At 32.8% G+C, this 19,012-nt stretch overlaps 1 protein-coding gene across 2 annotated transcripts in view; it reads left to right on the forward strand.

Annotated features, from left to right (window-relative positions):
• Window positions 1-19,012, forward strand: part of LOC132704572 (dachshund homolog 2) — a 349,768-nt gene that overhangs the window by 136,862 nt on the left and 193,894 nt on the right. The gene's annotated exons all lie outside the window — the stretch shown is intronic.

Genomic DNA, 19,012 nt, shown 5'->3' on the forward strand with positions numbered 1-19,012 from the left:
GGTATCCCTATCCGGAGGTCTTCACTTTCCAATTGTGAACAACTTTTCAACCTTTTCACCGTTTCTTATTTCACTTTGCAAATATCTAGCAAAAAAAACCTTAATTTTCGATCTATATTCCTACAGCTTTTCATATTAGATTTTTTGGAGCATTGGAAGAGTACTAGTTGGTACCAAATTTACATTTATAATAGTAGATAGATAGATAGATATTTATTTTGTTTTTCGATATTACGTATAACATATATATGGTTTTATTAAGCACGTCACATCACATTAAAATACAATGTTTAAACAACACATTTAAAAAATACATTTAAAAAATCATCTACTGAGTAGAGACACTTATTACTTAAAAAGTTCTTAATTCTTTTCTTAAAAACAGATAAGCTATCAGTTTCTTCGAAGCATTTATAGAAATTTTAAGCTATATTATATATTTTCAGGCCAAAATACCTTGGGTTTTGTTGCCCGATATGCAGTCTAGAGAATGGAACCTCCAAGTAATCTCTTTGCTGTGTGTCATATTCGTCCAAGTCACATCTCCTATTCCATCTTGTCATGTTACTTTTGACGTAATTCAAAACGGAATAAATATATAGTGACGGAAGTGTCATGATCTAAAGTTCCCTAAATAAATCCCTACATGAATGTTTACTAGTTACATGCATCATGGAACGAATAGCACGTTTTTGTGCTAAGAAGACCCGGTGTTCACCAGTGGCTAGATCCCAATAGATTATACCGTAACCTATCACTGATTGGAACAGCCCACCAGCTTTAAAACTTCAATGGATACCGTATCTCTAATATTTTGGATTAAGTATGAACAAGAGCTTAATTTGGGCAATATGTTGTCAATGAGTTTGCTGGACCTCTAACGCCCATATTTTCCAGTTTCTTTAAGAGCAGACTGTGATCGACAATGTCGAATGCGCGGCTCAAATCAAAAAATAAGTCTAGTGTGGCTGTTTTATTATTAAGGCTGTCGTAGATATGTCCAGACCATAGTCCAGAGCTGTACTTGTGGAGTGGTTGGCTCTGAATCCGTTCTGAGAATTGTTTTATCTATACTGTAGGGTAGAGAAAAATAGAGCTTGAGTGTATTTGGAAATCGGGCGTTAGATTTGAGCCTTCTTGCTATTGTTAGCAAAATCAACAAAATCAATTTAAAGGGACGTAATGTGTATAACAAATTTACGCGCTTTCGTTAGGTCGTTCATAGGGCGGCAAAACGTCATAAGTAAAAAGATCTTTGTCTATCGTTTCTTTAAATCATTCAAGCAAAGATTTACAGCATCAGTGAAAAGCGGACAAAAAATGGTCTCAATAATTTCATCAATTTCGTGTACTATCATTTTTCTTTGACGTAGATAGTAGACTATGGTGTTCTATACAAAAAGTAAACCAAATACTAGAAACTTTTACCACAATTATGAATTTCTGATTAGTCAGAAAATTTTTGTGATTTTTTTTATATTTGACCCAAAATGACATATAGATACAAAAGACAATACGAAACTCTAACAGAATTTAGTTTATTTTATTAATTTATCATGTTCAAGAATCGTAAATCATCACTTTTAAGATAAAATTTCGACAATGACCATGGGCTTCTAAAAAGTTCAATTCTGATTTCATTTTGCCATTTCTTGAAGTATTTAAATTTTGTGATTTTTTTGATCGAAATGTCGTTTTCCCATATTTCAAAAAACATTACGAGAATTAAAATTTGTTGTTATAAGAATATAGTAATTTCAAGAAAGCCGAATTTTGGAACCCGTATATATCACGTTTAGGTTAACTTTATGTTTCACCAATCATCCTGTTGGATTCTTCTGAAGTTTCTTTGCAAAAAAAAACATGTAAAAAATGATAAATTTTGTTTTTTTTTTACATTTTTTTTTTAAATAACTCTATACACCTATATATTTTTTATTAGACGATATGATTTTCATTGAAAAGGTAAAATACAGGGTGTTTCATTTACAAAGCTGTATATGCGAAAACCGCATTTTTGTCAATTTAATGGTAGTAATGCAGAAAATAGGATATCCTATGAATTACACAGGACTTCATACAATATAGTAAATTAATCTTGTGGTTGAGGGACAAATGGCAAAAATACTCGTTATACTGGTTGCTGCCTGGTATTCTGGAAAGATTTCGCCAGAAACTTTGGTATGCTGGTCATTAGATCTCCCCGCAGAAGGTTTAATAAGCTTAAACTTAAAAAAAATGTATCTTCAAAAACATTTTTTTTTCGCGATTAGTGTTAACAAGATTTCCGCATCGAATTTAATACAGCCAAATATGAGAAAAAAACCTTATTTAGCCATGTTATTCTTTTATCTACCAACATTACAAAGAGGTCCAGATTAATTGTTAGCTATAGATTGAAACTAACGAAAACTGTTTCCAAAGCTATTACTATTTCTTATTTGATATTTTTTTGCCATTGAATAAACTGTCATTGTTCATTTGTTAGAGTGCTTATGGTGTTGTAAGTTTAGAGTAAGAAATTACGGCCCACTTTAAGCGACATTTTTAATGGATACATCCGAAAATTTTCTTGGGCTGGGTTGCAAAATGTCGGTAAAATAAAAGTAGATTAGACTTTCTTTATGTCAATGCACCATGCCAGGAGAAAATTCTGTATTCTTTTCTGCGATAGTTCTTATCGATTCGACTGCAAAATGAAGCAACAGCGTCGCCGTTCGAGAAGAGCTTCCGTAATCCGACATTTTTTGACACCCGCCTTAATAACAAACTACGAGTTTATTAATATCGCACTGTCAGTTTATTAATTCCGTCACAGTTATCAAGAGTGATACTATTAATATTCATCCCTCCGGCATCTGCAACGGAGAGTAGCAACGGCGTCGGCGGCGGCGGCGGCAGCAGCATCAGCGGGCAAGAAGAAATATTCGCGTTGTCTGCCTAATTGGCCAGGTCCGTGTCTCGACGTGGATTAATTAATTTTCGGGGGCCTTAATTCGAATTTGAGTCTTTCGCAAAACCCAAGCGGGGCGGTGGGGTGCGGGCGTTTTGTTAATTCCGCGTTTCCCGTTATCCGCTCGGACAGTTCCGACTCTGAGGATTTTGTGCCTCGGTCGTTTATTTACTTTAAATTTAATTGTAAACAAATCCGGCGTCGGGTTTCGTTTGCGTCACTTGCGGCTTCCAGTTGTTTATGAGCAAAGATCCTCATCGCCGGGAAAATGGAAATTAGGTGTCTTTTTTTGGCTGGTTGTGGATCGGCCTTGCAATGATAATATCAATAGTAATACAATAAATATATAAACACTTCTAAATTAATACTTTTGAAATACTTAAATTAATTTGAAAAAAAATATATTCTGACGAGATAGTCGGATTTGCTGCGGGTATTCTATTAATCTCATGAATGCGGTGGTGGTATTCTCTTGAAGGTCTGAAATAAGCAAACTATAAAATTTGTCGGAGATATGTCTTCGCCCATAACAGAGTAAAAGTTATTATTATTATTTAAATTAATAAAAACAAATCGTCATTTATGTGATTTCTTTTATAATATAATAGCAAAATTTAATTATGTGTAACCATAATTAACCAAAATCGTATTTCGCAAAGTTTATTTCATTTTTAACAAGATATCCAAATATTTTCGTTTGAAATCTGCCTATAAATAATGTATGTATGGTTTAGGATATGTATGTAGAATTTATACAATTTTCGATACTTAATAATCCAGTCACTTTTTTCTGAAATATTTATATAGATATTGCCAATTTTGAGGTCTATTTATAATTGTTTGTATTTTTTTAACGCATTTTTCATCGTACTGGTAGTTTTGTTTAATTGTTTTTTCATTGATATGATTTGTTATACGTTTTTTTCTAATAAAAAGAAAATGCGTTATCACCACATACCATTCTTTTCTTCAAACTAATTAAACCGTAATAATCAATAATATCATTCATAGTGCAGAAAAGTTCTATTTTAAGCTAAACGTACCTATTAATGAACTGCCTTGCGTGTCGTCTTTGACTGCGTATGGTCTAAATTTTAAGTTGTACCACCCTTTTATATATCAGAGGTCGTAATAAATTCCAGAAGATCGTACAAATAAAGCAATAAATAAACCGAATTTAATAAGGTTTAGTTTTGGAAGATGAAAGATATAATAACCAATCCCACGTCAAAATGGGGACAATAAGAAATAGCAATTTTCTGGCGAAATTTATGAAATGCCTTTGTGGGATATTCTATTAACGCAACACCCCAATCGTATAAATAACCGGATAGGAAACGGTGTCGAGGTTGATGCTTTTTATGTACCTTGTACACGCAGATGATCTACTACCTTTTGGGGATAAAATATTACATCTAACACATTTGTTTGTTTTCGCACAAGCGATTTTGATGATTTTATTAGAGATTAGTTTACTTAAGACTTTTGTGATACCGTTTCTGTATCAACCAGACATGAAATTTACAAATTTTGCGTTCTTCAAAAATTTTATGGAATTTTTTGGGTTCATGCATTTTCCTAATTCATAAATTTTATATCGGCGACCCATCGGCCTTTCTGTAGAAAAAACTATGTATAGTCTGTTCATAGATATAAGAAAGTGACCAATTGCTTTTGAATGGGATTATCCAAGGGTGGTCATTAACATACCATGCAACAAGACTATTACTTAAAGTTTCGGAATTTAAATTCAGGTAAAATTGTGGTCCAGAATAGAAAATAATTTTATACCTACCTGTGTTTAATATTCTTTGGTTTGGTATACTACTTAGTTTAAGTTTATTAGAAATCATTCTTATTTCGTGTGAAATACAGCGTGTGTTGAATCGTGTGCGAATTATGCAAAATATGTGCGAGTCTAGTGTATCTCAGGAGATGCTCCCGCCCAAATGTAGAAAACACTATTCTATTGAGACTAAGGAAGTTATAAACAATGTTTATTTGACTCTCATTGAACGTGGTGCCAGCAAGCAAGCATCTTTAGAAGAAACGGTGACATTGACGAAAATTCCAACATCAACTGGTTTTAGATTTAAAAAAATTGACAAAAGGCAAGTGTTAATGGAATCTTTTAGAATTCGGAAATGGCGAGTGGAATATCTAGAAAAAATAGAATTTACAGAGAACAACAAAGGCCAATTATTTACTTGGATGAAACCTGGTTCGACAGTTATGATACCTCGGAAAAGGGTTATACCAAAAAGCAATTAATTGAGGTTCTACAAAGCTTGAACCTGCAAAAGGAATACGTCTGTGATAAATATGCAAAAAATCTAGGGCATACAGTTTTAAGGCCACCACTGTATATTTAATCCCATTGAACATGTTTGGCACCAACTGAAATCTGCCATTTGTCGTAACAATATTTTTCCCCGTGTTAACTCCAATGTCCTCAAACTTATAGAAATCGAAGTTTTTAACGTCCCTTCACAAAGTTCGGAAAATTCTGTTAAATATATAAAAAAAGCAGAACAATCGTATATCCATATTGCAAATAATATAGAACAAATAATAATTAGAGCAGGCGGTGATAGCGATAGTGATACTGATATATTATGTGAATAATTTTAAGTAATTTAAGTAGGTAATAAATAGTAGGATATAAAATTAAAAATTAATTTTATTTTAGATTTAAACATAAATGCATACATAAATAAATAAATATTGTTTAGTATCGTTCCTAACAAAATCCCAAATAATTAAATTCTAAGCAAAGTACGGACTTGTTCGGCCATATTTCATTCTTACAGCTTGCCCGGGTCTTTCCTTCGTATCAGTTAGTCACTATCTTATATCAATGAACAGACTTTACCCTGTACCTACCTATTACCCCTAAATATACAATGGTCAAAGTTAAATTTAAATATTAAAAATGTTAGTTTGTATTCGGCTCGCCCCCGGTAAAAATCAAATAGAACAATTTTTTCAGACTTAAAAATATGCAGAACCAAACTCTAAAAAATATTAAATAACACGTGCAGTAAAAAATTAAATATAGACAAGCATGAATTTTGCCTCTCTCGTAGCATTTAGATATTCCATAGCCTTTTTATTATCGCGGACACTTTAATACAGATGATTTTATAAACAAGTAGCGGAATTTTATTCCGAAGAATTCTTACAGGTCTTATAAAAAAAAACAATCATTTTCGTCAAAACAAACACACGAATCGAACAAATGTATATTACCCATTTCACAGTTCGTCAATTCGATCCGATTTAAAATGTCAAAAACCTCTCGGATTATTTTTTCTCAACTCGTTCATCAATTTAAAACTTCACGGAGACCCGTTTCTCTCATTCCCGTCTATAAAGTTATGATAATTCGAACAACGACCGTACAGGTTTTCGTATAAGCGGACGAAGAGAAGGAACATAGCTTGGCTTTTGTCCAAATTAAAAATCAATTAATTACTTGCTCCAGCATATCTCGTGTAATTAAGGAAATAAATCATCGTGACAGATATATTACGTTTCTTTATTTTGAAATTCGTCGATAATTATTATCTTTCTATCTTCAAAGGCGCGGGAAACGGAATAAAAAAACCGTATTATGCTTATTAGTCTTAACAAGAAGAGCATCGTGTTGGCTGTCAGGACGCGATGATGAAAGAGGCTCATTTCATGCACCAATCGTCTCTGTTTTCGTCTCATTTGTCTCCTAATTAATCTACTAGCGTCGTCACTCTCGGGATTCGGAATTTTTTGTTTACGTCTTGTTAATTTTCAACGCTGTTATACAACAACGTACCACCTCAGTCAACATCTATCCGCTAATTTGTTTTTAAGCTGTTAAGATTTTATTTTTGTTTGGTCGATTATTTTTGTATTCCTTCACGCCGTCCTGGCTGACTGTGTGCTTAGAGTCTGGGAAAGCAAACCTTTCTTTCCAACTGATTTCAAGGAACATGCAGAGATGATATGTTTTTTATCTGAATTAAATAAGGAAATAATAATAAAGAGATGTTTATCAAAATTAATCCTAAAATGAAACGCCTGGGAGAGAGACATAACCACAGCAAAAAAACGGTCGGAACACTATTCAGTCCTTCTAACATGACATTTTTAAATCTAACACTAATAAGGTTAATATTTCTTAATATAATTTTATAAACAAGAACGCAGCTCACAACTTCCTATATCATAAGGTTTTCTCAAGTAACTTTTTCCAAGATATAGTTATTAGTCATTAGTATGCTAATAATAAAAATATTTATTTTCAAGCAACAATTATTCGCAATTTGCTTAAGAGTGTAACAAAAATTCAGAATTCATTTTCCTGTATTTTATTTATATTGCAAAATAGAATCGTTTGTATATTATTCCTATTATTATATTTAATAGCCACTTTAGTTACGAGGTTAATCTGGCAAAACGGGATAAATACCTTCACTGAGTGACGTTTGACGTGACTATCAAAACTGAATGACGTCAACTCAAGTCCCAAGTTTTCAAAATCTACCAAGACCATCCGATCGCACCCAAACCAAACAAAAAATGTAGTATAGCAAAGAAAAACTCGTGACAAAAGTGTTCTTTAGCAAACTTGAATTACGTGAATGTCATGTAATTTAGGGTTTAAAAAATAACTGATTACTCTGTTGTTTAGTGGACTTCCAACTATTGGACTATACTAAATGCATTGGACTAAAAAAAAAACCTCACGTTTTGTTTATATTTTATAATTCTATAATGCAAACTATTAAAAAATGTAGGGTATACTTTTTCTTCATTCGGTAATCAGGCAAGATTGACCCGAATATTTGTCAGCGAAGGAATCGGAAATAATTTTTTTCAAATCAGGTTCATTAGAAACCTCAGTACTTCTTCGTCATCATCATCATTATATACTTTTCTCAGAGAAGATTACACACACAGTGATTAAAACACGGCCTTTGATCCATGCCCAAAAAACACCCCTGTTTTCGTCACGAAAACAAATTGTGCAACACGTTATAGTATGTTATGCAAAAAGTTTGATAAATTACATTTTATTCACGAGTTTGTTTTGGCACGAGTGTAGTGTTTAATAAACAAGTTACTGAAGAAGTTTATCGACACGTTGCTTGCTATGCTTTTTCTATGACATTTTTACAAAGGAGCGTAAATATCAAAGATTTTCAACGAAAATAAAAACATTCTTAAGCGACCTGCCACGTGAAATGCTCTCCACCAAGGTATATGGTAATGTTAGCGAGAAGTTATATATATTTTTTTGTGGTTAATGTACTAAGATATCAACCAGTTACAGAAGTCATACGATGTGTATTTTTTTAAGATGAAAAGATGTTCGTAGTCATGGAAAATAATGGTAGAAAGAAACATTCAATTCGCGTGATCGACTACTATCCAAAATATTTCAATCGCTTAATCACGTCGTCCATGTACCCGTTGTCTTCGTCACCGGAATTGTACCGCTTAATAGCCGCAGTTTTATTTTAAATCAGTGCCGAATTTCGCATCTGACAGGAGAGATCGTTTCGCGCAGCAGTCGCCACCGCTGTTACGACCGTTCTTTATTTATTTTTATGCTGTTTATATTTATACCGGGCGGTCGGCACCAAAGGCAACACACACGCGAACTGTCTATAACAATAATTAACTAATTGGCACATTTGCATACGGCAATATATTTGTCAACGCAATGCGATTCCTTCATAAACTTAAGAAAGTCCCGCGGATTCGTATCGGGTCGTCGGAGCGTACTTAATGAATGATGATTTTGATAGAATTATTGCGACGGGTGAGAGGGATTACCTATCGAATTGATAGCGTGGGCAAATTAAATTGGTCATAATTCATATTTTGTCGTGTGCGAGTTAATGAGCGGAACGGGTAATTCGAACTTGACACTTGAAATATTTTATAAAGTGTGTTTTTGCATGGCTATAAATAAACGTTTATTTGCATATCTTCACGTTTTAAATAAGTGTTTATAATTTATATCACGTTGTTAATCAAAGTGGGGCCAATTTCTCGTTATTGGAATAAATGTCAAGTTCAATTGCGAGTTCCATATGGTAAACTGCCGGACATTCGACGCGGGTAAACAAAAATGATGGACTGTTGCGGATCTGCAAACCTAAATGATGCGTTATTTGGATTTTTAAAATGTTTGTTATATAAAATGATAAACCAAATTGAAACCTTCAACTTTCAAAATTGTTTTTTTTTTTAATTTTCTATATTTTAAATTCTTTTATCAATTGGCTTCAATTAATTGACTTCACGGTGCAAAATTTATATAATAAATTTTTGGATTTTTTTCTCAATTCCCTTTTTTGTCCGTTCGTTGGATTAGTTTGTTTTTTAGGCTTTTCTTTTGAAGATTCATTGATTTTTATTCTCTAGGACTTTACAAAATTACAACTTAAAAAATTAAAACTACAGCAATTCTCAATTAATAATTCGTCCATGCAAAATCAAGCAGTGTCTTTTGGAACAGCATTATTAATTTGTTGTACCCAATCTGGCAAATATTTCATTTCGTATTTCCTAATCTTTATTTCATTATATTTTATCAACTCATGTTATAATGCTCATTCCTTCCTCTGATTTTTTTTATTTAAGCACACCGATTCGAATTTTTTTCTTGCGCAGTTAGCGGTTTTCAAAAATTTAGCATCTGGGGTGGTTAAAATTGGTATTTTAACTTTTGAATATTTTCAATTCTTTCGTCATCTGTCGTCAATTAATTTGACATATTCATTTTAAAAGTTATGTATCTAGCAGTAAATTTTTAATTGTCGTTAAATATTTCAATTCGTATTAATCTTCATTTCATTATATTTTAGTAACTGTATTGGTCATTCTTTCTTTTGAATATTTGATGACGATTTTTTTTTTATTTGAACACATGACAAATGGGCTTGTTCAATTGGACTGATTATTTCCACAGAATTTTTTTCATTACTATCAAAAATATCTTTACAAAAATTCATTCATTTGCAATCATAACCAGCTGACCCTGTAACTGAAGATTTTCCATTTGCTCGTTTAAAAAAATGGGGCAGAAAACGGAAACGCTTAACGCAAGAATCGCAACTGGGGGGAGGGGGTAGCGCTTCACCATAAAACCTAATTTGGGGGTCTTTGCGTTGTCAAAAAACTAATCGCGCACCTTCAAAATAAAAAGCCGGAGCGTGAAATCAGATTTCGCATCACGTTTCCATTATTAACTTTCGCGAATGTTATTTTTTATTCAAATCGACCCCCGTCCGCCCGCGACCCAACATCCCCCAGAAATTCATCGCGCCGTGACGCGCGCTAAAGGGAAAAGGGAAAGGGCAAATCTTTTCAGGACAGTAGCGTAGATACAAGGCGTAGAGTGGAAGAAATATACCTGCTATAACTTATTCTACTTATACTTTGTCCTTTTAATTTTAAATAATTATAAAAAATATTTTGGTTAATTAGAATTGATTCAACTTTTTGAATCTCTAATTAAAAATTATTGTTATTGATATTTTAACTATGAACCAAAAATAAAGGTGACAACAGGTATGTAAACCCTACCTTGCCGGCAAATATTTATTAATTTATTACATTTACTTTGACGAGATATTTTGCTGAATTTTCATTCCAATTCGTTGCATTAATAGACATATTTTGATTTTAGAGATTTTTATTGAATATTTATAATACTTTTTAGAATTTATAGATTTTCTAAGGCTGTTTTAGTGAGTTTTGGCTAGTATGCATCGCTCCAACACTCAGCTAGATATTGTATAAAAACATAGACAAAAATTTAATAAATTGGTTTTTGAAACAAACTATATTTGCTCATTAAAATTTGCTGTCTCTCCATTAAGAAAACCATTAAAGACGCACATGATTTACTTTGGAATTGTTGGTTTACTTTTAATAATTATTTGATAATACAAAGTGATTTCAAAATGACAGTTTTTTTAGAAAACATTTTATATTTAATATATTTTTTCTGCTCCCTTCTGTAAAATACATGATTATACACCTATCTAGCGTGTGGGAAGCGTCAGTTTACCACTTTAGTTTCTTGTCCCAAGGATCCGAGCCACTTCGGACATTTCCGGGAAATTACCGCACGGGTTTGGGATCAATCGGATGTTTTCGGAGATTTTACCGCACGGCTTGAATTTTGACGTTTGTCAACTCTGATGGTCATGTCACTGAATGTATTCGTGTTGTTTTGCAAAAATGTACCCAAAAACTGTCGGTCGTAGAAAAAGTATAGTATGCAACACGTTTAGTAAACTTTTTAAGTTACTCTTTTATTAAACACTCGCTCCACTTTTGCCAAATAAACTCGTGATTCAAATTGTAGGAAATTTTATACAAATGTCGTCAATATCATGCTTGACAATTTATATAACACTGTTTACAATTTTAAATGTACTTATCTTAAAAAAAAAATTCTGATAATCCGCATAGACAGGATATTAAGTTTTAGTCATACACGCTGTTAATACAATAATCAAATTTAACATTATACAACATTAAACTTAGACTACATTAATTGTCACGAATAATAATTATTGCATATAACCAAACAATTTCTAGATTTTTAAGAACTTGCATTTTGTAATACAATGATAATATAGTAACTATCGTTTCTCTAGTTTTGCATTTGCATTTGCAATTTTATTCCACTCAACATTATCTTATGATACAACATTGACGTTTTGAAAAAATCAATAAAGTGAAGCGGGCGAAACAATAAAAAAGCAAACACGAGATTGTGCCGATGAGTTAACCTGCGCGGCTGGGCAATAAGTTATCACATCATAAAAAAATTCGCGAACGGGCAGATGGAATAACGCAAGGGTATCATCTTTGGCCCATTCGCGTTCTGACAATGTTTACGACTTCTCATATTCGCTCACGCAATCTTTTTCAATTTGCGAATGGAGTCGCTTCTGCGGACCAAAGTCGTTTCTTTCGAATTGCCCAGGCAATAATAAATTTAAATTTAAATTTAGCGCCGGGGCTTCCTGCTCAGCTCCCGTATTATGTTTGTGTTACGATAATGTTTTCGTTGAAGATTAAACTTACTTCACTTGGGGAACTTAATTCTACTTAGAGATCGTAGACTGTATATGCGGAAACGATTTATTTAACATTTCGTCAACGGAATGGTAAAGTTTCTAGGTTAGGGATATAAATTGTTCTTCAACAAAAAGTGCCAGTTCAACTTGTTGGCTAACAATTCGAAAATGCGTTTTTTTCCTCTTTTTTTTCTAAGTTGGGTATTTCTAGGATAAATAGAATGTTAAGAAATAAAGGTAGTTTGGTTAATAAAAAAAGTCTCCTTCAGACAAAGGACCCCAAAAATTCGTTTTTTTTTAATTATTTCTGATACCTACATGAAATTTAGAATACAAATAACATTGACTAGGCCATAAAATTGCTTTTTCCTCATCTTCTGTTCTATCATCAACTCTTCTGAAATATCATTTTCTGTTGATGACTCATCGTTTTTCTTTTTTTTTTATTTTACATTTTTCCTTTTCCTTTGTTTTGCTTTATTCTGTCCCAAAAATCTGGGAGAGATGACCCTTTAAATAAAGCGAACGTTCAATGCAATTATGTAACTTTTGATACCTCAACATATTAAATAATAAAAATTTAATTACATATTTTTCTTGGTTAAAGTAACAGTAATGTGAATTCAAAATTCTTGAAGCTATTGCCGTTTGGCCAGCTCGTCCGCAATTACCCTATGTGTATGTGTGGAAACTTACCTTCAACGAACTTAGTTTAGGTAAGAGAGACTCATAGTTAAAAGCCAACCGTTTAAATAGCGCATCCATCGGTAATGTTACGTAAATAGAGGGTGCCATTTTCATTTCCGCGCGGGAAACCACCTTTTTGCTGCTTTCCTGTTTGTTCGGATTCACAGAATACATACATAATTCCTCCACAATAGAGGGGAGAGCTGACCGGCGCTCGCAGTTCGCAGACCCTTTATTAAAGCGATGTTTGATTGTGCGGTTTTTCACCCAAATTTATTTTTATGCTCCGTTAATTGTCACTACCGTATATTCAAAAGAGATCAGTCATTGCAAAACTGTCTCAAGATCGACAGGTAATACTATCTTAGACAAAACACATTCTGCTGTTGAATGTCAAAGTGACTCCAGAAACTGAACAGCCTAACGGATTGCTTGCTAACGATGTTATTCAAGTTTCGTCAGGACTGTAATGTTATACATGCATACAAACGATTTGCAAATCTTCTGGATTCTTCCCGAGTTGGTTGTTGATGAATCGAACTTGCTGACGTTTCGCCATTCATCCTCTTGACCTCGTACCATCGAATGAGAATCTAATAATAATCTCCCATTCTCAGGTATTCTTATTAATAGAAAATCAGACCTAACATTAGCTCTAAACGACTCAAAAGTTATCGGTTATCAACTCTCTTGTTTACAAAGCCGTAAGACTATATCACCCCGAATCACTGTACCCAGTATTAAAACATCTAACATCTGCTCTTCCCCCAAATATGAAGTTTTCAAGAAACATAATTGGAAAAATGGATTTACCACTTGTACACAAATCTCTCAACATCTTCGATCCATCGAGGATAAAATTTCGTTGGGAACACCAGAAATCTTATTCGACCAAAATACATGTAAATAATTCTTCTACCAAAGAAAAATACTATATTCTATAGAAATCTCTAAACAATCAAACATTCTTAACCTCGACTTAGGTCTTTCTCCAGGGACCAGAGACCAGGGACCTTTCTCCAGGGAATCAGTCTTCCGAGACAATGGTCAGCTCAGCTTGCATCAAACGTTATATAAGCATATGTAGAGTAGAATGCATACCAGTTTCAGGCAAGCTCTGAAGAAACCAACAGGACAATGGACCAAACGTCAGCAAATTCGATTCATCAACAACAAACGCAGGAGGAATCCAGAAGATAGTATTATGTGGAAGTATCTTTGAAAAATGAGGGTACTAGATACCAAAATATTATGAATGAATGAAATGAATGAAAAATTTCGCATATTTCTTACAAAAGTTTTTATACCATCATAATAGAAATTGGCAGTTTTAAGCCTTTGGTAATGACAATTACGAATTTTAAAATTATTTGGACGTTGTTCGCACAGCACGCTAGTTTCACCATATTGTTTAGATTCGTGGAATTATATTTTTTTATCGTTTGAGTTGTGGTTGAGACATGATGACGAAAATCTGAAAGATATAAATATATAATATATCAATTTGATACAAGTTTACTTGGAAGATAATAGCAACGTCACAAATTTAAGTGTATGGTAAAATGTGTTGAGATAGATGATGGACAATTCCAACATTTCATCTTTTAAGTATTTTTAAAATAATTGGGAAAAATACCTTGAACTTTTTAATAGGTCAAAAACCGAAGGCCTAAGCATGAGTACCTTTCCTATGAAAAATTGAACTTTCTTTCTTTCTGATTTTTATCATCTTTCAACCACGATTCGAGAGATAAAAGAAATACGATTTGATTTATCTAAATAATGCGGTAAAACTAACGCCTTCTATGGACAACGTCCAATTAACTTTCAGATTCGTAATTGTCATACCAAAAAAAACTATCAATTTTTATGCTTTACGTCTTTAACAAATATAATTATTGTTGTGTATTGTTAATATATTTTTCATATGCTACATATTTCAATCACTTTCATTAAAAGCTTACATTGAAAAGAATCAAATATCGTTAGCATTCTCTGCTTCTGATATGACCTACGCCTATGGATCCGATCATTTGTCATCTCCGGGCGTCGCGGCGTGTCACTTCGGCTCTTTTAATGTCGCTGGGACTTCTTAAAAATCCAAGCAATCGCGCCCGACATCTCCTGATGACTTGTAAAGCAGTCTTTCGAGAGCCGAAGAAATTTGTCTCTTTTCTCATTTTATTATTTAAATGCGGATTTAAAAGGCAATTTCGAAGACAAAGGGGCACAACAAGCCTTCGACTACATTACCCGGTTACGCCTCGGTCCTCGTCTTTTTTTTTTATTTGCATGCCACCCCGAATAATACGCATATTTGCTTAAGTACCCCAATCATTGGTAATTTGCTTTTGATCACCTGTTTCTGGAATTGATACAATATTTATAGCTTAATATTAAAAATATAAAAAGCCATCAAAAGTTAAATTTTTTAGTTAAAGCAGTATAAGTTAGAACATAAATTGTTTAGATATTCACAGTTATTTATTACTTTATGACAGCTCTTTCGACAACACCGTGCCTTTATCAAATACAAAATATGACAATATTCCGACACCTATATAGTTGTTTCATATGAATTTCATAGTTAGCATCTGAACTTTAAATTTTATACGCCATTTTATGGTCGTTAATGCGTTTCTTAAATGTTGTACCTGTTTGTCCGATAAATTTTGGGACATTGTCCGCATTTCAACTTGTAGACTCCGGACTTTGAGTTTTTCCTGATTTAGTTTTGTTGGTTTTTAAATATTTTTCAATGGTGTTTTCAGTTTTAAAAGCAAGCTTAAGACAAAGTTTAGATAGATGTTTCGAAACTGTTTTTCTGTGGAAAGTGGTATATTAAGTAGTCTGTGGATCAAAGAATAAGCCATTTTGTGGGTGGTTTGAGTAAATGTAAAAATGGACATGGACAATGTGGAAAGTATCAAACATAAACATAGTCTGAGTACAAGATTTCTTTGGTGGTGATGTTTTTGCTTGTTTCGCTGGAAAGGAAACACAACTGCAGTACTTTTTAATCATATTAACTCCATTCATAAGCGTATAAAATTTACCATAGAGGCGGAACTAAATAACTCTTTAAATTTTCTGGACTTAACTATAAGTAAATTACCCTCACACGGACACTTAAAAATTCTTTCTTAAAATCTCAAATCACCCTCGCACACAAAAGATGGCTGGCTGCCTTTTATTGTTTGCTCCACAGAGTACTTAATATACCACTTCCCACAGAAAATGTTCAAAAAGAATTAAATATTATAAAACAAACAGCGGTTACGAACCCTGTTTGATAGATAAAATATAACTGAAAAACAGTTTCAAATAACTCGGGCTCTATCTATCCCATATTAAATACCAAACCTAAAATTTATGAAACTATAGAATACATAGGAGAATCTAGCAACAAAATTTCACAACATCTATCTAGATTTGGTCTTAAGATTGCTTTTAAAACTGAAAATACCATACGAAATTTTTCAAAAAACAAAAGTCCGGGGTCTAAGAGTTGAAATGTGGATCATGTCCAAAAATTTATATCGGACAAACAGGTAGAACATTTAAGAAAGCCATTAACGAATATAAAAGACCGTATAAAAATAAAAGTTCGGATTCTAACTATGCGATTCATTTAAATTCAGAAATACACAAGTTTGACGATAATTTTGATATTTTACATAATAAAACAAAAAGTAAAAAAACTAAATTTGTTGGAAGCTATGGAGATTAATAAAATGAGATATTCGAATCTATTACTTAACGACTTGTAATTGATCAAGGCGCGGTGTTGTCGAAACAGCTGTCATAAAGTAATAAAAAATCTGAACATTTTTTATACTAATTTAATTGTGTTAAACGGATTCTCATCAAGTAAAAGCCGGCCTCAGTTGAATTACAGGATAAGCTGTAACGTCCATATATATCACGCTTCGTACGAGTCGAAAATAAAGTTTTAAGTTACCTTTGGTTCAAAACAAATAGAAACTATAATATTCACAATTATAGTCCTATTCGTTCAACATTCAAAATGTTAACTCTTCAGAGCAAGAAATCATTGACAGATCTGTTAATGCTGGACAGAATTCTAGACTATCAGGTCGACTGCTACCAGGTGCTGTTAACTGCCACCGAACTAACTTACAGAGTGTTTAATTTCCATGATCATTTGCTAGATATTTATGTTATTGCAACGCCATTTGAATGTTTGAAAAGGCGGGTTAATAATAATGTTACACAGCGGATACTTTTTTTCTACCCTGTATTGTATGTAACCTAAATCTGCATTAAATAAGTACAAAATAAATGTGTGTGCGAGTGTGAACAAAAATGTATTTGCAATAAATTTCATATAAGTTTTTTATTATTTATTATTTCCATTCAAACTTTTCATTTTTTCTTGTACTTAGGTGTTTTCGTCCCTCTCTTATTTTTATCTTTTTTTGTTATTCACATTATACGGCAAGTTGCTTTGTTATCTGTTAATCAATATTTATGCATAAATTATTCCTTATTTTGCAATTTTTATTTATGAATCTTTTTAAAATAACATTGAAATTAACCCAGTAAAGTTTAGAAACTTTTAGAATTCCTCGTAGTTACTTGTAGAAACATCCAAGGGAAACTGAAAATTATAGAAAACCTTTGTTCACATCAATATCCGACGGGATTAGATAAATTGAAATTGGTGGATTTACATTTATAAAAAAATTGAATATTTCATGTTACTTCAAAAATTTAAAAATTATTTGTAATCTCCTTTTTCTTTTGCTTTCAAATTTAATCTAACCAAACTAACATAAATATTTATTCAAAATTTGAAAAATTTAATGTTTTAATGTCCTAATTTATTTCAATCTACATTTGGGACATTTTCGTGCTGTTCTTATCAAATTTGTAATAAAGTTATAACCAATCTTTTAACCCATCTCATTCCCTTCATGTATGAAAAACATTTTCTTAAAATATATAAATTATATATATAAAATAAAATAAAAATAAAATATAAAATATATAAATATAAACATATAAAATTATAAATTAAAATATATAAATTATAAACTACACTTTACTCACGAACTTCTTCAGGCACAAGCACAGCGTAGCGGTATTTAATAAGTGTCTGAAGAAGTTTATAACCGTATTGCATACTTATGACCAATAGTTTTTATGTGACAATCAGAACTGACAAAACTCAAAGTACCATGCTAACCCGCCATTAAAGTAGAGTTTAACGAAGCTGGCGTTCAAGCGAGACTTTGCGCATGTATGAGATTAATGCTTAATTGGGTGTTTTAGAGAAGGGAGTATAAAAAAGATGTTTTTTAATTTGAGATGAAAATAACAGTTAACGCCGTTATTTTCAAATTATTTGTTACTATTTGATAGATAAAAGTGTGGTTTTTGTATTTACCAGTGCCGCAACTCTCCACTCGGTACTTTGTGTTGGGGATTCGAGCGAAGTCGGGACAGCCTGCTTGTCGGCACCATTTTTCTTTATTTTTCGTTCATCTCGTGAGACGAGGATGAAATGGAAATTCCTGACGAATCCGCACCTGCCGCGTCGGTAATTTCCCGACTCGAAATTATACCTATACATCGTGGTTGTTTTCTATCCACCCTCCCGATCGCTCCCTTAATGTTCCTTGGGACGGCACCACTTTTAAATATTCATCGCTAGTCAGATCGTCTCTAAAAGCATTTCGCCATTAAAAAATTAAGCAGCGGCTTCTATTATATTATTATTTTATGCGTAATTTGCCCGCTTTCGCCAGCCTCTGATGTAGCGAGCCAGGGAGGTTGTGAATCGAAATGAGAACATTTATTTGAAAATAACAAGTAACACATAATGCTTGGCTTTAGCATGTGCATGTTTTATAAATTCGAAGCTTCTTTTAAAAAACAACTATCGCCAAGTTTTCAGAGTTTAAAATTTCCGAAAAGCATTTTTGTAATTGCAGAAGTAGAACTATAATAGAATGATTTTTGGTTAGTTTCCAGTCAACCATTGTCTAATGCTTTTAAGTCAGTAAAATTCACAAGTTTATTCATATACGATTCACCGTCTGGTGAATATTTTTTTGCTCTTTTCTCTAAACTACCCAATTATATCACGGGTGCGGAAAGTGTCATTTAAATACGTCAGTTTCGTTACCTACGGCGAGCCACTTCGCACATTTCCGGAATATTACCCACAGGTTTGGGAGCAATTGGACGTTTCTTATATTGATATTGCCGCCCAACTTGCATTCTGACGGCTATGTCAGTGAATGTATTCGTGTTGTTTTCCAAA

This window comes from Cylas formicarius, unplaced genomic scaffold (genome assembly GCF_029955315.1).
Source record: "Cylas formicarius isolate icCylForm1 unplaced genomic scaffold, icCylForm1.1 PGA_scaffold_7__23_contigs__length_41026272, whole genome shotgun sequence".
Lineage (NCBI taxonomy): Eukaryota > Metazoa > Arthropoda > Insecta > Coleoptera > Brentidae > Cylas > Cylas formicarius.